Genomic DNA, 27,105 nt, shown 5'->3' with positions numbered 1-27,105 from the left:
CGCCTTTCTGGTCTGTGACTCTGTGTTAATTGATGCCCTCCCCACCCCCCCCCGCCCCGGAAATTATCCCACTGTGGAGAGGCCCTTAAAGCCACGGGGAAGAGATGAAGGATAGTAAGCAGCAGCGCAATGTGACTCAAACAATAGACACAAGGAAACTGTGGAGTCACTAGAAAGTGGCAAGTGATGCATAGAAAAGTAAAACAAGAAATGAGGATAAGGAGCACAGCGGGAGGAGTGTTACATTTCTAGATAAGGTGGTCGGCTTGGAGATCCGAGGAAAGAGCTTTCCACGCACAGAGATCATCAAGTGCAAAGGCCCTGGGGGTAGACGTGTGCCTGGTGTGTTCCACTGCAAGATAGTCCATGAGGCTGGAATGAAGGGAGAGAGAGAGGGCAAACAAGTGGAGACAAATTCACAGAAGTAAGGGGGAGGGTGCAGTCTCCTGGCATTTGCCCAAAGCCCCATCCGTGTATCCCTCCAACCACCTTGGGGGGCAGGGGAGTGAAAAATTCAGTCAGCCACTTTGTACTCCATCTTCACATGCGGAGCACCTGCCTTCACCAGCCAGTGTCAAGACCATCTCTCCACAGATTGTCTGGGCTCTGTCTACACCCGCAACATTAGTACTGTGTCATTACCGACCCAGGGTTCATGTCTAGACAGCCCCGAACTCGGCCCCTGCTTTCTGAGCAAAAGCCAGCGTGACGATCTGTGGATTCCAGCAGACTGCGGGCCTTCAGTGCCTTGTGGACCCCTCCAGGAGCCTCGGGGCCCAGCACCCCCTTTCAGTGCCTCGTGGACCCCCTGAGGAGCCTTGGGGCCCGCCCCCCCCCCCCCCCCGGCCTCGCAGCCACCACTGAGCCCCCGGGCGGGAGGCGATTGTGCTCCCCTCGCTGAATACGGTCTCGCCGGGTGTCCTGCGTGTCAGCGCCGGGCCCTTGGGGGGACGCAGGCAGGTGGGGGGGCACCCTCTGCCCGTCGATGCCCCCCAGCGTCTGCCGTCAAGGCGCGGGCCTGGTGAGCTGGCCCCGGCTTCATGAGGCGGTTGGGAAGTTAATCTGGGGGGAGCAACGCCGCCGCCGCATTCTTCGTCACGTCTCTCCTGGGCGCCCCAGGGGGTGAGCGGTCACTGTCCTCTCCGGCCACCAAAGCGTGGGGCTCCCCCGGAGCCAGGCCCCACCGATGGGGCTTGGGGCCGGCAGCCCGGGAGGGAAACCATGCCCGGCAGCCGGGGCCCGGTTGAGCCAGGGGGCGAGGAGGAGCCAGGACCATGTGCAGCCCCGCAAGCCCCGGGCAGCCGAGACCCGAACCCAGGACCATCTCGAGTCGTTCTGCAATCTCTGCGCAGGCCGGGAGGCGCACATCTGCTAAGTCTCTTCCCTTGGCCCGTCGTCTTTTTTTTTTTTTAAAGATTTTATTTATTTATTCATGAGACACAGAGAGAGAGGCAGAGACCCAGGCAGAGGCAGAAGCAGGCTCCTGCTGGGAGCCAACGCGGGACTTGATCCCAGGACCCCGGGATCACGCCCCGAGCCGAAGCAGGCGCTCCACCACTGAGCCCCCCAGGCGCCCCCGTCTTCTTCCTAATGAAGGTGTGGGGAAGGCTTTGGTGCGGAAAGTCTAGACAGGGCTCACGGGTTTTGCTTGCTCAGCATCTGCTACCCTCTCCGGCTGGTGCCAGCCTTTGACTGTCCTCAGGAGGACTTGCTCTGTGGCACGTGGCCCGGCTGGCCAGTGCGGCTGGCCGCGGCGCTCTGCTGAGGGGCACACGACGCAGGCTGGCCAGACGGGGCTTGACGGCGCAGGACGCCAGCCGGGCCCGCCAGAGCCTCCCTGCATGTGGTCTGCAGACCCCACAGGCAGGCAGTCACCCCCTATTCCTCTGGGATCTCCAGGCCGATGCCCATCTTTGCCAGTCACAAGGTGGGGGCGGTTTGCAAGGCGAAGCCAAGTGATGGGGACAGACCCACATCTGGGGATGGCATATTTGGGCCCCGAGATCCGGATGGGTCTGAGACCAGATGAATCACTCGCCACCAAAGAACGTGGGACGATAAATTCCCCTGTTGGTTGCGCTGGTTTGAGTGGAGTCTGTCTCCCTTGCAGCCGAGGACAGACCTCCGTTCACATCCCAGCTCTGCCACTTGTGAATTCTGTGATCTTGGGCGCTCACTCAACCCACGTTGCTCGTCTGCAGGCTGAGAATAATCGCACGTGCCTTGTGGGGCTGCCGGGTGGGGTAAACGTGGATGCCCCCGACTGTTGTGCGACATGAACAGGTGTTGGGAGCAGCACAGGCTCCCTTCCTTCCCTGGTCCACGGGGAGACCTGGGAGGACACTCTGCCTCTCGGTAGGAAGTGCAGACTGTGCTGTCGGGAGGAGGTGTGGAACCTTCATGAATGTTGTAAGCTCTGAAGGCTGCTCTCAGGTCCTGCCTCTTGTGCTCCCTTTACCCGCTTTCTCTGTCTCCCCATCTCCCCCTTGGTCACCAGCCCCCTCCATGCTCTAAATAACATCCCACAATGCATGTCCAGCCATATGAGAGTGTGAGAAGCAAAGGAATTGAGTTGAGAGGAAGTAGAGCTTTTTTTGACTGGAGTGGGAACGAAGGTTTACATAGGGTTAGGTGACTTCTACAGCACAATCCTAACTTCTCAGCAAAATGGGGACAGACAGGTTTCCAGTGACCTTGGGAAGCTGGAGAAGACACTTTATAGCATCTCAGAGACTTATGCCCTAGGTTCTTAGCCTAATCGAGTTCTTTGCAGATCACAGTGGCAAGAACTGCGGGTCCTTTGTGTGCCTCTCTGCTCCCAGTATCTTCTCAAGTTACTGGCATTTCAGGAGTCCTTAGCAGACAGCGGGTAAGACAAGAGGAAAGTGTTGGGGCGCCTGGGTGGCTCAGTCACTTGAGCGTCCAACCATTGATTTTGCCTTAGGTCATGATCTCAGGGTCCCCACTCAGCAGGGAGTCTGCTTGAGAGTATCTCTCTCCCTCTCCCTCTGCCATTCACCCCTACTCACGTTTGTGCTTGCTCGTTCTCTAAAAAACTAAAAAAAAAAAAAAAATAGAAAAGGAAAAGGAAGAAAAAGAAAGGGCCTGTCGCCTGGGCACACAGGTGGTAAGCTGGCGGCCAGGACGCTCCAGCATCAGGGGACCCATCTGACTTGATCCTCATCGTGTTTTTCTGTGGCTACTGATGTTGTTTAAGAACACTTGCCAAAATTTTATAATTGAGAAATTCCACATGAACATCTCTATTTCTGACTTCACTTTCAAGAAAAACACAACATATGTGGGATTTCCAAAGAGAGTCTTGGGGATCAGGGAGGCAGGTGAACTTAGCTGTGTTCAGATTCCCAGACCATAGCAACATCCCTGCTAACCATATGCTCCATTTGGGGTGAATCAGAATCACTATATGGTGCTTGCAGAATATTATAAACTGTAAACAGATGCCACCTCCCAGACACATTGACCATTTGTGCTTCCTTCTCTGAGAGTCATGGGATGAAAGGAAATGATAGTAAAGAAGCTCCAAGGGGCTCCTGGGGGGCTCAGTTGGTTAAGCATTTAACTCTTGGTTTCGGTTTATGTTGTGATCTCAGAGTCATGGAATCAAGTCCCTTGTTGGGCTCTGCACTAGTTCCTCTCCCTCTGCTCCTCTCCCCGCTTGCATGCTCTCCCTGTCTCTAAAATAAGTAAATGAAACCTTAAAAAAAAAAAAAAGCCAGAGACCATTTCTCAGCTTCACAGTATCAGGAAATTGCTGCCCTGAGCATTAGCCTAGCAGCTCACAGGATTTCATACCCTTAAGGGTGAGGCAGATAAATTGGAGAGGCCAGAGGACGGACACACATACACACGCACACACACACACACACACACACACACACACACACACACACTGAAACAACTGGTCCAATGGGCAAGAATTGAAGAAATAGGAGCAATTTTGCTCAAACAAGAGTTCTGTGATAGAAGTATATTACATGGAAGACCTGTTTGCTGGAAGGCTCGCCATGTTGTGGAAGATGGATGGGATGGGAAATTGAAGGAATCATAGGTGCATTAGCAAAAAAAAAAAAAAAAAAAGGAAAAAGGAAAAAGGAAGTGAGCTGTTTTAGAAAGTCACTGGAGTGGCTGGAGTAACAACTGGGTTTTTGTTGTTGTTTTTGGTTTAAAGATAAAATCATAGATGCTAATTGAACTTTCCCTTCTGTTGAGATTTGAGGTTAGCAGTTAATCACACCCCCCTCCCTCATTTCCTGGTTCGAAACTAAATTTAGTGGAATAAAATGTAATTTTTTTTTTGAAAGTGTAAGTTCTATTTGTGTGCTACTCAAGCTAGATTGCAGAATGCATCTTGAACCCAAGGTCAAAATTAGGCATTCTACAACTACACATCACTCCTTAATTCTGAATTTGGGGCCAGCCTACAGGAGAAATCAGGGCACCACCTAGCCAGTCACCGAGAGGACCCAGACCTGCCTCATTCTCTTCTGGGTCTAGTAGAGAAAAGCCAGAGGGTTGCAGACTGGCCTCTAGAAACCAGAAGAGGTGGGTTCTGGTGCAGGTGGGACAAGGACTCCAATTCTAGGCAAGTCACAGAGAAAGAAGGGGAAACAGGGTCAAGAAAGAAGTTGAGCTGTACCGGACCCAAATGTCACCATCTAAATGTTACTTGGGATGTCTGACACTTACAGAGTGCTTATTATGTGTCAGGGATCATTCTAGGGACTTCACATGATCTGATTTATCTCACTGTATTATCTCACTTAATCCTGCAGCAACCCTATGAAGTATTACTATTATCATCGATTTTATAGATAAGAAACCAAGGAACAGAGAAGTTCAGTCATGTGCCTGAGGCCACACTAGTAAGTGGGTGAGCTGAGCTTCCAATGCAGTCCATCTGACTCCAAACTGGAGCTCCTGCCAAGATGGAGGGAAAAGCGGAGGCTTCATTCACTGTGCTTTTCCAAGAGGATGCCAGTTTTGGCAGGAGTCTCTGTGGCTCTGGGCACAGGACTCCACCATAGAAGGAGACTCACACCCAGATCTTCTCCCTGGACCCTAAGACAGGCCCCACGAAGTTACCCTCCAGGGTAGGCTCTGGATCAGATAGGGGTGGCTCAAACCTCCGCCACCTCCAAGCTGGATGCCCTCGGGTAATTCCTCCAGCCTCAGTTCTTCCATCTGTAGAACAGAGGAAAAAAGATCTGCTGTCAGTGCTGTCCCCTGGGAAAGGCCAAGCAGCATTGATCCCACCCTGACTGTCATTCCTTGTTGCCAGAGACCTCTTCAGCTCCAAGCCGCTGTGCTTCTGGCTCTTCCACAATATACCGCCACCACCCAACCCCCTGTTGCTGCGCCTGTCACTTAAGGTTTTGTGAGCAGTGGGTTGGAAGAAGAAAGTCTTCTCACCTCGTTTCCTGAAGCCTCCAATTTGGAAGAAGCCCCCCTCCGCACACACAAGGCCAACGAACCCACAGGCCCCAGAGGCAGAAATCACAGAAGCAAAGAAAACCCCAGGAAGAACAGAGCGTTTGAACTTGGGGCCCTTGCCCTTACATCCTACTAGAGTGGCCTCACTGTACGTCCCTGCAGATCCCATTTTGTCCTGGATTTTTACCAGAGATGCTCCTCTCCTGGGGATAAGGTAGGCACCTTTCCCTGGAGGAACAGCATCCACCTCACTGTGGTGTGTCAGGAACAGACCAGGTCTTGGGTGCAACACAGAAGGCCAGGCACACGGTCGCTGAACATTGGATGCCGAAAGGCAGGGAGTCAGAGACTTCGGCAGCCTGTCCCTGACCTTAGCTGAGCTCTCTGTGAGGGTCAGGTCATGAGGGATCAGCCATCTTCTTGTGACTCATGGAGGGGCCCAGGCTCCCTTGCACCCCAAGACTGACAGCTGACTGCACATCCTTTCCAGGGGTGCACTTAGCACATACACTATCTTCTAAGCAAGGGAGCCCTTGAGGCTTCTCCTTCAAAAACCTTTCCAGGCCACCACACAGCCTACTTGATAGTTCCAAGTTAGCTGCACAATTAAACCCAAAGCGGCCTGTTTATGAATATGAGATGCCAAGTTTCCCTGCAAATCACAGCAAAGTAACAGATGCTTTAGAGCAATAAATAAAGTGAAATATAGCTTTCCTTTTCTCTCTCCAATACTAATAGGCCGAACACCTTTCTCGGCAGATGTAACTTGGGGAGGGGGCGCTATAAGGTAAGGGGGTGTTCACATCACTCCACTGGGCACAGGGCCTGGATGACCCACCCTTGGAGATCCACGTTCGGCTCTGACCTGGATGGATGCGAGTCCCTTGTATGTAGCACGGGGCCAGCACCAGCCTCCTGCAGAAGAGACAGCGGCACTAGCCCTGCTGAGCCCAGACACATCTGGTGCATCACAGCTTGGTGATTGCATGTCCCCCCAGCATCCCCCCTGGCTGGCACCCTCAGGCGGGAAAGCTCTCGCACAGCGTGAAATAGTTGGCCCTGAAAGTGGCTTCTGCTTTCCTAGATTTAAAAAACAACAAAAATCCAAATTCAAGAAACCAAGGAGACCTTTGCCCCCAGTATTTTGTGCTGGTTTATAACCTAGCATTTTAAAGCTGTTCATGTGAGATCATTGATTCCACTTTTGAATTCTGAGTCACAGATTTCATCAGAGTCCCTAGCATTTCTGAGTGTGTGTGTGTGTATGTGCACACCCACATGTGCATGCACGCCTTGTGGCCTCCCATAGCCATCCCCCCGCGGTCATTTCAGAATCTAAAGTCTGCTGGAAGTCTGGTGCCGTGCCTTAGCAGCCCTCCAGCAGGTGACCCTGCTCCCTCACACCCACCCACCTGTTTCCGTGTGCGCCGGGAGCAGACGGCTTGGTCATCACCCTCACGTGCTGCAGGCTGTGCTTCAGCAGGAGGGTGCGTGGCCTCGGAAGGGCAATCAAAGTGCTGGCGAGTTCTCAGCCCCGGAGACAGCACTCAATCGATAACAGACGGAGACTCGGTGGATAGATACTCCGGCTCTCTTGTTCTTCCATTGGGACAGCTCTGGGCTGTATCCTGTACCGTCTCCCAGAGTTCCTAGCAGGATCGTGCTGCAGTTGCGCAGCCTGGCTGGCTTGATAGCACTTTCTGTCCTCACCTCCTTCTCCTGGTCTCCAGTGTCTCCTCACTCCACCTTCCAGTAGATATCCCCTTATTACATTCAATATTGCTTTTCTTGCACTCAAGTCCTTTTCTCCGTGACACTTTCTGGGGGTGGGGTGCAGAAATCGGACCTAGACGCCACCTAAAGCCATGGCTCATCTCCTTTCTTATTCAGAGCTGACCAGCTGCCCCATGTGCTTACACTCCTTTCTTGCTGAGACCACCCCTGATCTCATAAACACAAGGCTACTTTTCAAGGACTTCTTTGACTCATCTACAGCATTAGACACCACTGACCATCTTGCTCCTTCTGGAAACTCTATTTTCCCTTGGCTTCCACTCCCCCAGAGAGTTAGTTAAAATATAGGCATAGCCAAATTAATACTGGCTGGATCAAGGTAGAAGTTTATGCCTCTCTTACTTACCAGTGTGGGGAGACAGCGTGGGGCTGGCATGATCATCTGTTCCACATCAGCCAGGGACTCACACCCCTTCAGCCTCGTTGCTCCACTGTCCCTGCAGTGTTGTTCTTACCCCCTCCTAGTCCAAGGTGGCTCCCTGGGAAGCGAGGCACAGGTACAGGGGTGTGGTGTGGGCACATGTAGATGCTACACACATCACATCTGCTCACACTGATTGGTTTAGATACACTGGCCACACTCAGCCACAGGGAGGCTGTGAAGTGTAGTCTTTACCTTGGTGGGCACGTTTGCAGCTGAAATGAGAGGCTCTAAATACCATGGGGAAAGGAGGTAATAGGCTTTAGGAGGCAACCAGCAGTCGCATGTTTCTGGTTCTCATCTTTCCTCATCCTGTTCTTCAAAGTCCTCTGCCAGAGGACTTCTCGTGCCAGCCTATTTAGCTTCTTTGCTTACCGTGGTTCTCTCATCACTCACAGTCTGTTTCTGGAGGCGCCCCTCGACACCTACCCCTTCAGACGCCTCCTCCAGGCTGCACCTTTCAGATCCAACCTTCCAGATCTCTTCTGCTCTGTTGGCTTGACTTTCCCAGCACCTACTGTAAATTGATCTCCTCAGTATCTCAAACCCAGTCATTAAAAACCTGAACTGATCATCTCCTCCTCCTGCTCCTTACCCTATTTATCCTCTCACATTCCCTAACTTGGAAAGTGCCAGTTTTCCTCCCTTAGCCATTTGAGTCAGAAGCTGGAGAGTCACTGTAGACTAGACTTTCCACACACATGCCTAATGCTCCCTCTCCAACCATATGGTAACTTCAAACCTTCATCATTCCTACTGCATTAAGAGAGCTTACAAACATGTCTCTTTCCCTCCTTGTCTGCCCCTTCCACACTGCCATCAGGGGTTGCATTTTGGATGTCTTGAGCCATCATCACACTCTACATATGATTTTCTTGGTCTATATGGTGGTTTTTTCAAAGTCATTGGATACCAGCATCTGAATATTGAGCTATTATTCATATGAAACTCACATTTCCATACTCAAGTCTACATGGCAGCAATTCCTGCAAACAAGGAGTAGCTGCCCTATTAAGGTGGGACATAAACTCTCTAGTTCCCCAAGAACCAACCCAAAGGGTTTCTTAATATATGTCATCTGTTTGGCCCCTATAGGCATTTTGGGGCCCCATTTTAAAGTATGAATCTGATTGTGGTACAGTTGTGCTGTCACTCCTACAGTGGCTACCCATCAATACCACAGAAAGATCAGACTCCAAAGGATGCCGTGAAAGGCACTCCTGTGTTTGGCCCCTACCTGAATTTTCCACCTTACTTCCACCCACTGCATCATACTCACCTTTCATTCTTGCCCTAGAATGCTATATGCTGCTCACATACTCTGCTTGCATTTGATGCTTTCCCTTCCCTTGCCCATTGGGCACATTTTTTTTTTTTGAAGATTTTATTTATTTGAGAAAGAGAGCATGTGCATGAGCAGAGAGGAGGGGCAGGGGAAGAGGGAGAAGCAGACTCCCCCTGAGCAGGGAGCCTGATGCAGGACTTGATCCCAGAGAGATCCTGACCTGTACTGAAGGCAGATGCTTAGCGACTGAGCCACCCAAGCACACTGGGCACATTCTTACTTACTCTTCAAGTTCAACATCTTCTCTAGGAGAAGTCTTCTCACTCTTGCACTCTCTGGAGTAAAGTGTCACCTCCTCACTTGCTCTCATTGCACATTGAGTGTGTGTTCACCTTCAGCATGTCTCATCCTGTAGCTATTTGTCTCCCCCACTAGATCACGAGCCCCTTAATTTCAGGCAAAAAATTTGCTCTCAGCACCAAGGACAGCGCCTGGCACCCGCAAATGAGCTTCTCAATGACTATTGAAGGAGGGAGTTGAAATTGCTTGAAAGCTCAAGTCATGATCCCAGGGTCTGGGATTGAGCCCTGCATTGGGCTTCTTGCTCAGTGGGGAGTCTGCCTCTCCCTCTTCCCCACCCCTCTGCTCATGATCTCTTTCTTTCTCTCTCAGATAAATAAATAAAATATATTTTTAAAAAAACTTGAATAACTGTTGCATCATGAAAATAAAGATCAACCCATTTTCCTTTACACTCTAGACACACATAGATACGTCTACCTGAAAAACAATACAAAGACAATATACAAATACAAAACAGTCACAAAATACAAATAACAACACAAATACAAAAATCTGGAGATACATACACACACATTTCTAAAAACAGACAAAGGAGGAAGCTCAGAGAACAAGCTGACTTAAAAATTTGGGTGATAGATTTACAGCCAAAATCAAACCTAGTGGCAATGATAACAAATAGAAAGGGAGGCTGAGCAGAACATTATTACATTGTTTGCATGCAGGGCACTGCACTAACATTTTATATACATTTTATTTAATCCTCACAGAAGCCCTGCAAGAAATTGTATTTGTCAGGGTTCTCCAGAGAAACAGAACCAATAGGATATATATAGATTATATATAAGAAGAGATTTATTATAGGAATTGGCTCACGCGGTGATGGAGGCTGAGAAGTCCCACAATCTGCTGTCTGCAAAATGGAGAACCAGGGAAGCTGGTGATAAATTCAGTCGAGTCTGAAGGCCTGAGAACCTGGAGCCCCAAGGTCAGAAGGCAGGAAAAACCGGACCTCCCAGCTCAAGAACAGAAAGTGAATTGACCCTTCCTTTGCCTTTTTATTACAGATGGGATGAAGCAGATCTCTTTACTCAGGATTTACTCTATTCAAATGCTAATCTCCTCCAAAAGCACGCTCACAGACACCCCCAGAAATAATGTTTAACCAGCTAGTTGGGCCTCCCACACCCCAGTCAAACTGACGCATAAAATTATGCATTTCAACACGACTTTCTCCATTTCGTATGTGTGGAAACTGAGTCTCAGAGCTGTCGTGACTTGCTCCATGTGCCTCAACTTCAAAGTGGGAGACACTGGACTGCCACTCAGGCCTGAGCATTTACTGCACTGAAACACTTTTCCTTGGGGTCATGCTTTACATTCAACCTGTTTATGTTTTGTTTGTTTTGTTTACCACAACTCAGAAAGTGAGGGTAAGACCTGGGATTGGGGAATTGCCTCTACCCTTTTCCTAGGAAATATGGACTTTATAAATATTAAGTTTTTGTTTTAATTCTAGTGTAGTTAACTGGAATGTTATGTTATTTTCAAGGGTACAGTGTAGTGATTCAACACTTCATACATCATCCAGTGCTCATCACAGCAAGTGCCCTCTTTAATCCCCATCACCAGTTTCACTCATCACTCCCTTCCCACCTCCCCTCTGGTCACCATCAGTTTGTTCTATGTAGTTAAGAGTTTGTTTCTTGATTTGTCTCACTCTCTCTTTCCTTTGCTCATTTGTTTTGTTTCTTAAATTCCACGTATGAGTGAGATCATATGGTATTTGTCTTTCTCTGACTGATTTCACTTAGCATAATACTCTGTAGCTCTATCCGTGTTGTTGCAGATGCCAAGGTTTTATTCTTTTTATGGCTGACCAGTATTCCCGTGTGTGTGTGTGTGTGTGTGTATACATATACATATATGTAACACATCTTCTTTATCCATCTGTTGATTGACACTTGGACTGCTTCCATAATATGGCTATTGACCAATGCTGCTATAAACGTATGGGTGATGTGTCCTTTTGAATTAGTGTTTTTGTATTTTGGGGGGGTAGATAACCAGTAGCACAATTGCTGGATAAGAGGGTAGTTCTATTTTTAACTTTTTGAGGCACCTGCATACTGTTGTCCAGAGTGACTACACCAGTTCGCATTTCCACCAACAGTGCATGAGAGTCTTTCATGTTCTGTCTCCCTTTCTGATATTTCCCACTCATTTTTTCTCCTTTCCCCTTTATTCTCTTTCACTATTTTTATATTCCCCAAATGAATGAGACCATATGATGTTTGTCCTTCTCCAATTGACTCATTTCACTCAGCATAATACCCTCCAGGTCCATCCACGTCGAAGCAAATGGTGGGTATTTGTCGCTTCTAATGGCTGAGTAATATTCCATTGTATACATAGACCACATCTTCTTTTTTTTTTTTTTTTTTTTTTTAGACCACATCTTCTTTATCCATTCATCTTTCGATGGACACCGAGGCTCCTTCCAAAATTTGGCTATTGTGGACATTGCTGCTAGAAACATCGGGGTGCAGGTGTCCTGGCGTTTCACTGCATCTGTATCTTTGGGGTAAATCCCCAGCAGTGCAATTGCTGGGTCATAGGGCAGGTCTATTTTTAGCTCTTTGAGGAACCTCCACACAGTTTTTCCAGAGTGGCTGCACCAGTTCACATTCCCACCAACAGTGCAGGAGGGTTCCCCTTTCTCCACATCCTCTCCAACATTTGTGGTTTCCTGCCTTGTTAATTTTCCCCATTCTCACTGGTGTGAGGTGGTATCTCATTGTGGTTTTGATTTGTATTTCCCTGATGGCAAGTGATGCAGAGCATTGAGAGGAAGAATTTTAAACAGGCTCCACACCCAGTATGGAGCCCCACATTGGGCTCCATCTCACAACCCACAACCCTGAGATCATGACCTGAGCTGAAGTCAAGAGTCAGGTGCTTAGCCAACTGAGCCACCCTGGTACCCTTGAATCATTTCTTTATGTATTTTGGATACTAACCCTTTATTGGATATGTCATTTGCAAATATATTCTCCCATTCAGTAGGTTTTTAGTTTGGTCAATTGTTACCTTTGCTGTACAGAAACTTTTTATTTCGATGTAGTCCCAATAGTTTATTTTTGCTTTTATTTCCCTTTGCTTCAGGAGACATATCTAGAAAAATGTTGCTGCAGCCAGTGTCAGAGAAACTACTGCCTGTGCTCGCTTCTAAGATAGTTATGCTTTCAGTCCATTTTGAATTTATTTTTGTGTATAGTGTAAGAGAGTGGTCAGTTTCATTGTTTTACATGTGGCTGTCCAGTTTTCCCAACATCCATTTGTTGAAGAAACTATCTTTTTCCAGTTGGATATTCTTTCCTGCCTTGTTGAAGATTAATTGACTATATAATTGTGGGTCTATTTCTGGGTTTTCTGTTCTGTTCAGTTGATCTATGTATCTGTTTTTGTGCCAGTACCACACTGTTTTGGTTACTGTACATTCATAATATATAATTTGAAACCTGGAATTGTGATGCCTCCTGCTTTGCTTTTTCAAGATTACTTTGGCTATTTGAGGGTCTTTTGTGGTTCCATACAAATTTTAAGATTGTTTGCTCTAGCTCTGTGAAAAATGCTTTTGGTATTTTGATAGGGATTGCATTAACTATGTAGATTGCTATGGGTAGTATAGGCATTTTAACAATATTTGTTCTTCCAATCCACGAGCATGGGGAATGCTTTCTATTTCTTTGTGTCCTCTTTAATTTCTTTCATGAGTGTTTTATAGCTTTCAGAGTACAGGTCTTCCACCTCTTGGGCTGTGTTTATTCATAAGTAATTATTATTTTTAGCACAGTTGTAAATGGGATTGTTCATTTCTCCTCCTCCTGCTTCAGTATTGGTGTATAGAAATGCAACAGATTTTTATAGACTGATTTTGTATCCTGTGACTTTCCTGAATTCATTTATCAGTTCTAGCAGTTTTTTGGTGGAGTCTTTTGGGTTTTCTATATATAGTATCATGTCATCTGCAAATAGTAAAAATTTTACTTCTCCCTTACCAATTTGGATGCCTTTTATTTCTTTCTATTGTCTGATTGCTGTGGCTAGGACTTCCAGTACTATGTTGAATAGAACTGGTAAGAGTGAACATACTTGTCTTTTTCTTGATCTTAGGCAAAAGGCTCTCTGTTGGGGAATAATGGATTTTTGACAAAAATATTTCTTGGGACGCCTGAGTGGCTCAGCAGTTGAGCGTCTGCCTTTAGTTCAGGGCATGGTCCTGGAGCTGGGGATCGAGTCCCACATTAGGCCCTTTGCAGGAAGCCTGCTTCTCCCTTAGCCTATGTCACTGCCGCTCTCTTTCTCTGTCTCTTATGAATAAATAAATAAAATCTTTAAGAAAAAAATATTTCTTTAAAAATAAAACAGACTAAAGAACTGCCTTTGTAGCAGTGACTATTTCTAAGTTTGATTTGAAGGCATAGCAGTTAAATAGTGGCTACTTTCTTCCACTATTAAAAAGAAAAAACAACCATATCTTCCTCAAGACCATATTGTACAATCAGAAAGGGGAAAAAAAACTTCTGACATCTCTCCTTTGACCTCCTTACTAATCAGAAAATTACTTTTCTAAAAAGTATGTAGCGTGAAATAATAATCACATTTATATGATAGCGCATCCCTTGAATAATGTTGATATATGAGACTTCCCATTAGATAATCACAATAATCACCAGACTTTAGGGTTTTCTAAAGGGATTTTCTTCTTAAAGGAGCATTGCTGTATTTTTTTCCCTTGAAACCACTGAAAATGTGTTTTTGTTTTTTGTTGAAATATAGTGGACACACAGTATTACATTAGTTTTGGGATATGGCTTTGATTATAATGGAATCACACCTTTAAACAGTTTTCCTCACTTTTTGTCTTGTAGATACTTAATAAGCAAATAATTTATAAGCTTAACACCGAGGACAATGTGTTGTTCTTTGCAACTATTTTTTCTGGTTCCTTAAAGAGAGTGGAGCTACATACATCCATACATCTTTCTACACAAAGATTATGTGTACATCATACATTTTTGTTTCCATTGCACTCATGAGGACATCATCCTCCCTTTGGGTCTTCTAATGCAAGAGCACATTTACCTGTTACCTTTTTTTTTTTTTTTTGAGGCCTTGCCAAGCACCACCAATTTAATTGTATACATTTAATTCTAAGCCATCTTTACCCTTAACTAATAGAATAATCCTATGAGGTAAGCACCATAATTGGCCCCATTTCACAGATGAGAAAAAATTGAGGCTTAGAGAGGGTCAAGTAACTTACCAGCAACTTCTCCGGTAAGGGGTGGTCAATAAGTCACATCAGACCCCAGAGTCTGTGGGGTTACTGCTAAGTTAGCATGCCTTCCTCATTTTAAAGACCCAGCATACTGACCTGCAGCATGAGGAATGCCTTTCAGTGGGTTAAGTGAAAGTTGGATTTTGTTTTCTGTTCAACTCCCCAAGCATTCAGCATCTTGCTGGAGGCACTAGTGGGTAGAAGAAATCGCCTGTGTTTAACAGAAAAGGGCCAGGGTTTGCTGACATGTTTAGTTAATCCACAAGGAGATTGCTGATGAGGATTCTGGTTAATTAGTTGTGGAATTTTAAAAAACGAGCAGATGTGCCATGGTAAAATGCATTTTACTTCCCCAGCCCTGGGGGAAAGCACTGGGTATGTTCTGTGGCTGTGTGTACTTACATATCTTGATTGAACATTCAACAGCATGTTTTGCAAGACTCAGGTATCCTGGCTTTGTTCCAGCATGGATAATTAGATTCTGCTCCGGCTCTCCCTACAGTCTCCAGCAGGTACAAGATTAATCATAATAACTACAACTAACAAGTGCCTACTACGTGCCAGCGAGCACACTGGGAAATTTCCATATGTCATCAGTCCTTCACACAGTCCTGCAAGACTTTTCTTTTTTTCCCCTTTAGTGGGGAAACTGAGACTCAGAGAGAGGTTAGTGACTTGCCCAAGGCCACGCATGAGTGAGTGGCAAGACAGAGATTCGAACTTAGATGTGCCTGGCTCCAAAGCCTATATGTTTCCTCTTCTGTACTCTTCATTTGAAAAAAAAAAAAAAATGAATTTGAGGAGCACCTGGGTAGCTCAGTTGGTTAAGCATCCTACTCTTGATTTTGGCTCAGGTCATGATCCCGGGGTCGTGGGATCAAGCAATGAGTCCGTGCTGGGAGTGGAGCCGGCCTAGGATTCTCTCTCCTACTCTGCCCCTTCTGCTTGCACACAGTCTCAGATAGAGAGAAAGAGAGAAAGAAGAGAGAAAGAAAGAGAGAAAGAGAGAGAAAGAGAAAAAGAAAAAGAAAGAGAAAGAAGGGAGGGAGGGAGGGAGGAAGGAGAAAGAAAGACAGAGAGAGAAAGAAAAGAAAAAAAATGCATTTGACAAAAAAAAAAAAAAAAAAAAAGGTCAAAGGATGCAAAAAGGGTATGTCATGGAAAACGAGTTTCCTCCCAGCCCTTAGCCCTCCAGTTTTCCTTCCTAGAGGCCTACCCTCCTATTCTTCTGTATCACCCAGTATATTCTATGCATGTGCACCTTCTTTCCTTTTTAGGTTGCTGTTATAAGTTATTTGGCTGAGATGGACTCTCTGTCCATACTGCATTTCCTATTTAAAATTTGTAAATGCTTCAGGAGCAAAGTGGGGAAGGATCTTGTATGACTGTCAAAGAACAGGCTGTTCTACACATCTTTCAGGAAAAGTCATCATGAATAGCAGGTCCTATATTTTTACATGTAGTTAGGAGAAGTAAAAGATATCAGAATATCGTGGGGGTAACTATGTCCTTCCTTTGGATATCCGGGTATACGTACTTGCACACACACGGAGACCAGCTATCGTGTGTATATAGTGTTTTCTGACCCTTTTTTTAACCAGTTTAGAACCATCATTTTCCCCATGTCTTATTTTCTGAAACATTATATATAATCATAGCAAAGGATTTCATTAAATGCATGTACCATCAATTAATCAGTGCAGTATTGAGTATATTTAGGTTGTTTCTAATATTTTACCACATTAAATGGATAATTCTATGTTGCATGTCTTTAAAATATATATCTGCCTGAAGATATCTTAACATTCCAACACAACAAATTCTAAAGAGTGCCTTCTACAAAAATTAAACTTATTTGCAAAACCTACCAGGTTTCTGTGCACCATGGATAACACTAAATAATTCTCAATTTTGTGATAGGTCAGAATGCTGTCTTCTTTGGATTTAATTTGTGTTTCTTTGATACCTGATGAATTTTAATATTTTTCCAATTTTATATTTTCTTTCAGGAATTGTGTCTTCTCCTTAGTTTGTTGGTGGGGTATTTACTGATTTATAAAACTCTATTTATTACAGATATAAAATATTTATCTATTATATAGAAAACACAGTTTGTTCTTTTGCATTTTATTTCCCCTTATGGTGATTTTTTGGGGGGTCTCCCAAAACTTTAAAATTTTATGCAGTTATATTAAAGTCTTTTTCTTTGCTTTCTTCCTTTGGTATTATGAGTCTAAAGCTTTCCCAATTCTCAAGAATATATACATATTCAGTGATACTTTAAAACTTTACTCCACTGTTTTCTTTTTCACTTTGAATTACTTCATGTGTTTTGAATTCACATTGGTGTAGGTATAATAATGAGGAAACTACTTGATTCCATTTTTTCCACAATTTTCTAATTGCCCCCAACAAAGTCCCAATGAGCCATAATTTCCCAGCTGACTTAAAATGCCACTTTTACTATGTGCTTTTTATGTAGGTGTGCTTATTTCTGATTTCTGATTCTGTTCATCCACTTGCCTATTCCCAAGCTAGAACCACACTGTTTTAATTACTACAGCTTCATAATATGTATTTTGTGACATTGTAGTTTCCTGCCCATGATTCTTCTTCCTTCCAGCACGATGCATTAGCTCTTATCTTTAATCTATTCATCCAGAAGAAACTCTGTAATTGTAATGTCAAATTCAATTTTTAAAATCCTCTTGGGATTTAGATTGCTATTACATTTGATTTATAGATTAATTTGAGAAGAATGGATGTCTTTCTAATGTTATGACTTCCCATCCCTCCATTTATTAAAGTTTTAATTGAACTGTCTATAAATTATAGAACAGTATTAAATATTAATTGTGTTAGGAGGCATCTTTGCCTTGCCTAACTTTAATGAGACTTGTAGCCTGTAGGTTACCAGCATGGAGTCACTAGAGTCGAAATGCTTGGGGTATATCCTGGCTTCACCAGTCAGTACCTTGGGCCTTTGGGCAGGTTACTTCTCTATGCTAAAGTTCTTTATGTGAATAATAAGACTAATACAAATACCTACCTGGTGATACTGGGATGAAGTTTAAATGAGATAATACATGTGAAAGCACTTTGAGCCATACCTGCCCCGTGGTGCTCAATAAATGCTAGCTGTTGGTATTATTTCATCCTTCAATCTGCTAGTGCCTATGGGTTTGAGATGGTTGTTCTTTTTTCGTGTTAGAGGCAGCCTTCCTGCTTTCTTAAGATTATTTTTTTCTTGATTAGCAATGGATGTTGAATTTACTAAGTGCCTTTCTGGAATCTGTTGAGATGATCGTTTTTTCCTTCTGACCTATTTCTGCGCTGAATTATGATTTCGTATTAGATGTGATGATAATGGATCTCAATGGGACGTGACAGCTTTTCTTTTAATAAATTATGCTTTGGTAGATACTACTGAAACCTTGACTGGGCAGGGAGCTTCCCCTTGTCAGCCTGGGGTAGATGGGCCCCATCTGGCTCCACTGGGCCAGAGTCTGGGGGCCGCCTGGCTCAGCAGCTCCAAAGCATAACCCCCCCCTTTCCCTAATAGGAGCAGGGCCATGGCCTGGCTCTAGGGTTGGGGGCAAGCTCTGCAATGTAGCTGCTGCTTCTAGAGATCTCTGACACGGACTATACATTTGCCTGTGCCTCTCACCCCACCCGGCTCTCTGCTCCAATTCCAGAAAATTCTGTAGCGAGAATTCCTTTCTTCCCATTAGCGACCTCCCCATCCTGCAGCCACTGATGTTTTGGCTCTCTCTTCCAGGACCCCTCACACGTCAGTCTTCCTTCTTCCAAAACCATGTCCCTATTTGCTGTCTGCCACCAACTCCTCACCCTGTCTCTTAATATGTTGACTTTATATTTTTTTTATCCATCCATAATGAATTTAGAGGTGACCCAAGAGAGAGTGGAGATAAACACTGTGTTTGATCCACCATGTTATATAGAAATTCTGCTGTGACTTGGGCCCTTTATTGATATTAAATGATCCACTTTGTCTCATTTAATGTCTCTGCCTTGGATCCTACTTTTTCTGGTATTAATACCAAAGAAAGTCTGGCTTTCTTTAGACTGGCATCTTCCTGATGTATCTGAACCTCTCCATTTTCATATAAAATGTTTCTGTCTTTGGGTCCTGGGGTGTTCCTATAAACACAAAAATAAATGACTAGGTTTCATCTTAGAATGAGAAATCTTTATAGTTATCTTTTTAAAAAATTATAGTGTTTAGCCTATTTTCAGTCATTTTTAATATTACCGCAATCATTCCTACTTGTACATTTCTGTCATCTTACTCTACAATTTTGGCTATTTTTTTTTCCTGGCTTTCCTTTCCCATCTCCTTTGTTATATGAGCTGCATTTTCTTTGCTCTTTTTATTTTCCAGTGTTTGGGAAGATACTTGTTCTGTTTGTAATTTTCATTTTACTCTGCTCTGATAGAGCAAACGGGTAGGCAGTGCCCTTTGGGAGAGAGCCTCATACACTTTCACTCTGCCCCTCTCCCCTTCTTCCTCTGTCACCAGCTTCTTTGTTAATTTAATCTGGGATGTTGGGTTTGATTTATCATATAACTAATTTTTAACTTGATGGAGGTATGAATGATTTTTTTATATTTTTAAAGGAAAATTGTGATATTAGAAGCTGAATTTGTTCGCTGTCTGGACCTCCCCCTTGTTCCCAATCATTGCCCTTTTATGTACAACTTCCCCATTCTCGAATTCTTTCTCACCATCACGTAGATCATTGCTTTTATTTTCAAGGAACTTTCTGGAGAGCAAGGTGGAATGCTTTTAAAGCTGTTGCACATCTTGTAATGCTTTTCTTTTGCCTTCACAAGCAAATTGGCTAAGTACTGAGAATCACAATTTTTTTTTCAAAACTCTGTGAATGATAATCTGTGCTTTTCTAGCATTTGATGCTGCTGCAAAGTACTCGTCTGGCTTGATTTTGTAGAAAATTCATTTTTGTTTGCTTTATCCATTTTGCATAGTTATAATACTTAAATAACTTTTGCAACTTTTTTGTAGTAAAATGTTTGTTCTGATCTGTGTGTGTATAGATAGATGATGGCTGGGTGGGTGGATGGATGGATGGATGATGGATGATGGATGGGCGGATGGGTAGATGGATGAATGGATGGATGATGGAAGGGTGGGCGGATGGCTGGATGGATAGATAGATGCATACCTGGATGTGGGTTTTCTTTTGTTAGGACTCAGTTGGCCTTTGATCTGCCCACATAGCCATCCTTTATCTCCAGAAATACCTCCTTGGTGAAATCTGGCCTATTGCTCTGCCCAGTTTGTTTTAGATTTCCTCTTCAATAACATTGCAGACTGTGAATTGCCTATGACAGTTCTGTCTTCCATGTCACCTCCTCCCTCATCAGTTCAGTCTTGTGGACTATTCCTTGAGAAGCTCAAGATCAGGCTCAGCCGTGTTCTGATTTTAATTTTCTGTGCCACTAGCTCTGCTCTTCCCTGCTACCAGTGCCATTTGCTAATGCATTTTTAGCTTCTCTGCAGTACCAGCTTACCTCATCCATGCCCATTGTTTCTTACCCTCTTGTCTTCTCCTGTCTTTCTTGGTCTTTTTGCCCAAACCTATACTCATCTCTTGACCTTCTGCTCAGATGTCCCCCACCCCCCACCCTGGGTTTCTCTGGCCACACAATTCCCTTGTTAAGCTTGCTCTTCTTTTCCTTCACCCCACATTGTAATTCTATACTTAATTATTTGTCCATCATCAATTCCACCAGACCAGAGGCTTCATACTGCATCTGTTTTTTTTAAAAATATTTATTTATTTATTCATGAGAGACAGAGAAAGAGGCAGAGACATAGGTAGAGAGAGAAGTGGGCTCCCTGTGGGGAGCCTGATGCAGGACTTGATCCCAAGACACCAGGGTCACAACCTGAGCCAAAGGCAGACACTCAATCACTGAGCCACCCAGGTGCTCCCATAGTATATCTGTTTTATTTAGAGCCATACCTCAGCACTTAGCACAATGGCTAGCAAACAATGGGTGCTTAATAATTGTTTGTTGAATGAGTGTAGGTCCACATTACTCTGCCTTGGATTCCCTTTGGCCCCTACCAACATTGCTTTGAGCCAGAGTTTCCCAGACCAGTCATTAAAGGATCTTTTTTCCATATTCATGTGCTATTTGTACTATTACTTACTTAACATTCGTCTTTAGATCAGTTCACATTTTCTGCCTTCACTACATATTTAAGCCTCCACCTCAGCAATGAAATCTGTGAAATAAAGGAGATGTCCTAGTTCCAGTTTTCTAAAATACATTAAAATAAACACACGTAAGCTCGTCCATGAATCGCTTGCACACAACAGATGAGACGTGACTGCACTTTGGGAAGCCCTTTCTATAGAAGAGCTTGGCCTGCTGGATTTCCTCAAGGAGCTCAGGTCTTCTCAATCCAACCATTAATTCCTTCCCATGTTCTACATTCAAGCCAGCGTGAGTCATTGTCTTTTGGCTTGTAACAGGACGGCACAGTGAGAAGGACCAAAGATAGTGCAGTCAGCAGGGATGACACTGTCCTTCCCTGATGGGGTTTGCAAATCAACTGGGGAGAAAGGCATTAGATCTACAACCAGATAAGCAAGATAACTGCAGATCCTGCTTAGAGCTTTGCAGGAAATAAACCATGGGGTTTAGATATCCGAGAGTGGTGGGTGACAGAGACCAGAGGAGAGAAGGACTAAGCCATGGGAAGAGCAGGGAAAGTGGCCCAGGCAGGAAGAAGAGCAAAGGCCTGGAGACTGGAAAAGGTAGGATTAGGGGATTCAAGAGCATCTGCTAGCTTAATGTACAGGGGCATCCTGAATGCTTTCCAGATCTGAAGTACAGAGCTGGACTGTCTACACCATAGCCTGGACAAGAATCCAGGTTTGCACAGTTTGGGCAGGCCTTGAACCCTGCAGAAGTGTTGTTGACTCAGTAATCCTACATGTGGGGTTGGGCGCATCAGAGGCCTGGATGATACTCCAGCAGCTGACTTCCCAGCAGCACTGTCCCCTGCTTTCCTTACTCCCTGCACGATCGGAAAGCCAGCCCCAGCTAACTCTTTGCAACCTTGGAGCTTAATGTATTCTGATACACTTGCATGTGCTGGAGACAAGGTGGTAAAGACTCCTGTCTGTGCCTAATTTCTCCGTGCCTGCAAGGGGAGAATTGCGAGGGGCAGGCAGTGAGTGTTCACTCCAACAGCTGCAGTTGGATCACCTCCCACTAGGGGACACTGTTATGCTGCAGCAAGTGGGGCAGCCTTGCAACTCCTCCCTGCAAAACTTAGTAGCCCCAGGGACTCTGGAGTGTGAGATTGTAAAGCTTGGTGTTAAAAAATAACATAAACTCTCTGACTCATCCGATCATTGGCTGGGGAGTCCACAGATGCCTGGGGAGCATTCAGAACTGGGAGAGAGTGACAGGTCCTTGGAGTGGATCCCAGCACAGGAGGGCACAGGTGGAGGGTGGAGACTCCTGCAGGCAGGAGACACTGGGAGGTGGAGATGGGGACACAGGGCCATCAGAAGGCCACGGGCCGACCGTCTCCAGCCTCAGCCTGTGGCTGGTCATGGGGCAGACCTTCTGTATTTGGCAGCGGGATAGTGAGAACATTCCATCCTAAGGGCTTCTTTAGTTCTCTGTGGAGTAGGACGTGAGCTCGGCAGCAGAGAGGGGTGGGAAAGGGCAGGCTTTGATCATTGGCAGAGAGTGGGAAAGGTTTGAAATAGTCGTGTGGAACGGGAGTGTGGCTTGGCCAGACGAATGTGCTGGAATTGCTAGCTGTGCCGAGGCCCTCTTTGTCCGCTGGCAGTTGGGCATTTGTAACGGAGCCAGTCTGCCAGTGTCAGATGCCCTTCAGGGGTGTTCTTGCCTCCCCCAGCCCACCCTTCCTTCCTCCATCTCTTTTCACAAAAATTGTCTTCGGGAGACTGGGAGGGGGGTGAAGATCCCCTAAGCCACCACTTGGGACCATCACTGGTAGCCTTACTACCACTTGGTGGCCGCCAGGTACTGTCTTGCTTCCTGGATGCTGGCGTCACTGGGGAGGGTCACACAAGAGCGAGCAGGCTCAGGATGGTACTAGAAGCCAGGGCCAAGCTGGAGAGAAGCGTGGAGCTGCTCCCTGCAGCCCTGACCCCGGAGGGGGAAGCTGCACGCTCCTGGGCTGGCTGGGGCCAGTGTCAGACGAGACCTGGTGCTGGGTTACCAGTTGGATTAGATGCCAGGTTGCTGGGGCAGCTGGCGGGTAGTGGGGTCATTAAGTGAGACACGAGGAGATAGATGGCAAGTTGAGGGAAAATAAATATGCATGGAGAAGAAGACCAAAAGATGTTCCCAAAGCCAAGAAAAAACACATTTCTCACGAAGTAGGGAGTGGGCGCCTCTGATGCCACGGGGAAGTGTGACAAGACCAGGATGGAACTGGGACTGCCATTTGGGGGTGTAGTCACAGAGCGACACCTCACAGGGTGAGGGGGTGTGGCACATGGGACAAGTGGAGGATGAATGTGAGGAGCCACCAAGCTTTATTTCAAGAACTTCGGGGAGAAAAGGAGAGCTCTAGGACTGTGGCAGGAGAGGGTGAAGGGACGGAGGATTCGCTTTTTAAAAATCAAAAAGACTTGAACTATTCACAGCATGGTGACTACAGTTAATAATATGGTATATTTGAAAGTTGCTAAGAGACTAGATCTTAGAAATTCTCATCAGGAGAAAAAAAAATGTGTCACTGTGTAGTGATGGATACTAACTAGACTTACCGTGGTGATCGTCCTGTAATATATGGGGACAGCCAGTCACGTTGCACACTTGAAACTAATGTTGTGTGTCAGTTAACAAACATCTCAATAAAAACTAACTAAATAAGCAGAATTAGCTAATCCCCCTGAATTCAGTGAGCATTCACTGAGTGTTTCCTTTGTGCCAGTATCACCAGGACTCCTGTGAGACCTTGCTGCTCACACCGCGGTCCTGCACCCGCAGGTCAGCCTCCCTGCAGAGCTGGTCACACTGCAGAGTCTCAGGCCCCCTCCCTAGACTGAACCAATCAGAATCTGCGTTCCAGCAAGGCACCCCACCCCCAGGAGGTTCAGATGCGCAGAAATGTGTGAAAAGCACTGATTTAAGGGGCCTACTCCTAGGGGAGAGGGGGAAGGTAGGCTAAAGTGTGGGGAAGGAGCCAAGCCCAGCCTGAGAAAGATGGTGGGAATCTGCAGCTGGCCCCAGAAGTCGCCCTGTAGTGTCCCCATGGTCAGGCCACGCAGGCCACAGGTGGGGCCTGAGAAATGGAGGTCCAGTTGCCTGGAAACTTGCCGAGCTGTACACGCAGCAGCGAAAACCATTCATCCAACACCCACGGTCACCCTCCCCCCTTTCTCAAGAGCCAAGCTTCTTGAGAGGGGAGCTGAACATTGCCTTGCTTCCCACCCACACCTCAGCTCCTCCAGACACACTTCCTCCCCCTCACTCCACGAAACTGCTTCCATACAGGCCATCTTCTTCCCAAACTGTTATCAATGGAGACTTCTTAACATCGTTTTTTTTTTTTTTATTAGCTGTTTTTTTATAACTACGAGTAATACATAGTTAAGGGCAAAGAAAAAGCCACTGAGTGCAGAAAGGGAAAGGTGGGAATAAAGTCCCACTCTACACTACTGTCCATCCCTCTCCTGGGGCCTCCAGAGTCCTCTGCATTCAGCCGGTGGACGGACGTGACAGTGCTACGTAAGCACCTTGGCTGCAGGTTAACACTGCGCTTCTACTCACTGATGTGGCAAGAACCAGGCACGGCACCCCGCGTGGATGCGGTGGGTGCTGGAAGTGTGGTCGTTGGCTGGGCGGCTGCCCTCTACCAACAGCTCTACTCTGGAGGTGAGAGCAGGAGTCTGGTCAGGCCTCCCCATCTCTGTCCCAGAGGCTGCAACCAACACCCCTGCACACAGGTCATGTGACCCACCTGGATAAATAAATTTCCAGAAGTGGAATTGCTGGATTAAAGGGTGCATTTTAAGGGATCCCTGGGTGGCTCAGTGGTTGAGCACCTGCCTTCGGCCCAGGGCGTGATCCTGGGGTCCCGGGATCAAGTCCCACATCGGGCTCCCTGCGTGGAGCCTGCTTCTCCCTCTGCCTGTGTCTCTGCCTCTGTGTGTGTGTGTGTGTGTGTGTGTGTGTGTGTGTCTCGTGAATAAATAAATAAAATCTTTAAATATAAATAAATAAAGGGTGCATTTTACATTTGGGGAGATCCTCTCTAATTGCCCTCCTGCTGCACCCATTGACACTCCTCCCGATATGGGAGAGTGCTTACTAGTTCAACACACCATTGCCAGCAATAACTGTTATCATTTTTTAAATGTATTTTTTTCAGTGTTTAAGGTGGATACTAGCTCATCATGGTTTTAATTTGCATTTCTGTAACTTTGCGAGAGATGGAGTATCTTTTCATGTATTTCTTTTAATCCAAGCTCCTTTACTATTAACTCTTCTCGGGGTCTGTGTGCCTTTATTCTACTGGCTTGTTCTCTTTTTCTTACTAATTTTCAAGAACTTCGAAGCAACATATGTGAAGTCATCCTTTCGTTTCTCAGTCTCATATGCTGCAGATATGTTTCCAAGGGGTCATTTTCCCTATATTCTATTTATGGTGGGCTTTTTTTTCCATCCCGGAGACTTCCATTTTTCACATAGCCTAACTTTTCAGTTTCTTCCTTCATGATTTTTGTCTCATGCTTAGAAAGGCTGTCCTCATGCCAAGATTAATTTTACATTCTCACGTTTTCTTCTAGTGTTAGAGTCACACTTGAGTCCAGATTCTGCATCTTGCTGTTGCTTTGGCGATGACGTGTGTTTTCAGTGCCCCAATTTCCTCTGCCTGCAAGCAGGAATAGTGAGGGTGGTGGCCTCCTGGAGTTCACGTGGAGACTGAGGGAGGCAGTTCTCCCATAGAACTGAGAACCTCGCAACACCACCACCACCACCACCACCACCACCACCACCACCACCCACTGGCCATTGTGCCATAGGCACTAGCTTTTGTCCAGGGCATCGGTGACCCACATCTCTGTCAGACCCGGCTACTATCACAACACTACCGTGGCGGGGTGGCGGGGCTTCAACAACAGGTATTTACTTCTCTCGGCTCCAGAGGCTGGAAGTCCAAAATCAGATTGCCGGTCAGGTTGGTTCCTGGTGAGAGCTCTCTTCCTGGTTTGCAGACAGCTTCTTGCTGGATCTTGCTGTGGTGGGGGAGATCAACTCTCTTGCTTTTATCCTTATAATAGCACTAAGCCCATTTGTGAGGACTTCACTCTCAAGACCTCATCACCTCCCACAGCCCCCTCTCCAAAGATGGTCGGTCACATGGAGTGCGGGGGCGGGCGGTGGTGCAGGTCGGGCTTCAAAGTATGAATTTGAGGGAGGATATAAACATTCAGCTCTCAGCAGACCACGGCTATGGCCGATGCATGCTGCACATTTGTTGCTTTCTTTTCAAAAAAGGATAGAGAACGTGATGATTTCATACCCGCATACATCGTGAAATGATTACCACAGTCAAGTTAATTAACATACCCATCACCTTATATAGTTACCATGTGCATGAGCGATGAGACTTAAGATCTACTCTCTTAGCAAATTTCAAGTATACAATGGAGTATTGTTAACTAGAGTCACCATGCTATAATTAGATCCCTGGGACTTATTCATCTTAGAACTGGAAGCTTGTACCCTTTCACTAACATCTCCCTATTGCCCCCTCCCACCCGCCCCTAGCAACCACTACCCTACTCTCCAGTTCTGTAAGTTCAACATAGGGATTCCACGTTTAAGTGAAATCGTATAGTATTTGTCTTTCTGTGTCTGGCTTATTTCTCTCAGCCATTAAAAAAAAAAAAAAAAAAAGGAAACCCTGCCACCAGTGATAGCACGGATGAACCTGGGACACGTTATGCTCAGTGAAATAAACTATGTGCCCATTTCTGTGGTTAGCAGGGGTCTCTTTGATTCCAAATCCCATACTCCCCACCAACCACTCGAGTAGTCCACTGCCCCCAAACATCTCTGTATGGATATCTCACCCAAGGAGGGTCCCTTTCTGGTCTCTGTCGCACAGCAGGACCCAGGACAAATTCCATAATGCACAAGGTTTGGAAGAAAGAATAGTCAGGCTGTACTGGGTAAACTTGCACACCATGGGTCTCAGTAGAAGAGGCAGGTATGGGGTTACTGTTTTCTGACATTGCCCCCAGGGACATGCCAGAGCCTGGACACACTGGGCTTATGCTCCAGGGGAGGGACTCTGCCCCTACATCTCCATCAGCTTCTTCTCTTATGGGGCAGGGGTGAGTGCAGCCCTGCCAGTTGGGGGACAACCACACCACTGGGACACCAGGCAGGCTGGGCTGGGCTGCCAGCTATTTACAAGTGTTATTTGGGAAAGCCAGCTGTCCAGCACCTTGATGA

At 46.0% G+C, this 27,105-nt stretch overlaps 1 protein-coding gene and 1 long non-coding RNA gene across 3 annotated transcripts in view; one reads left to right on the top strand and one right to left on the bottom strand.

Annotated features, from left to right (window-relative positions):
- The window catches only part of HS3ST2 (heparan sulfate-glucosamine 3-sulfotransferase 2), an 89,472-nt gene that overhangs the window by 52,930 nt on the left and 9,437 nt on the right, over positions 1–27,105 (top strand). The gene's annotated exons all lie outside the window — the stretch shown is intronic.
- On the bottom strand, positions 1,399–10,451 carry LOC112908296 (uncharacterized). Of its 2 annotated transcripts, none has more exons than XR_003232890.2 (3): positions 7,595–10,451; positions 6,867–7,200; positions 1,399–5,205 (listed from the first exon to the last, which is right to left on the bottom strand). It is a non-coding gene; the product is annotated as an uncharacterized lncRNA (long non-coding RNA). The 2 variants fall into 2 exon arrangements; XR_012000211.1 differs by having other exon boundaries at positions 1,480–5,205; positions 6,320–7,200.

The sequence above is a fragment of the Vulpes vulpes genome, chromosome 3 (genome assembly GCF_048418805.1).
Source record: "Vulpes vulpes isolate BD-2025 chromosome 3, VulVul3, whole genome shotgun sequence".
Lineage (NCBI taxonomy): Eukaryota > Metazoa > Chordata > Mammalia > Carnivora > Canidae > Vulpes > Vulpes vulpes.
Note: the sequence above shows the minus strand (reverse complement) of the source record. Positions and strands in the feature narration are given on the sequence as shown.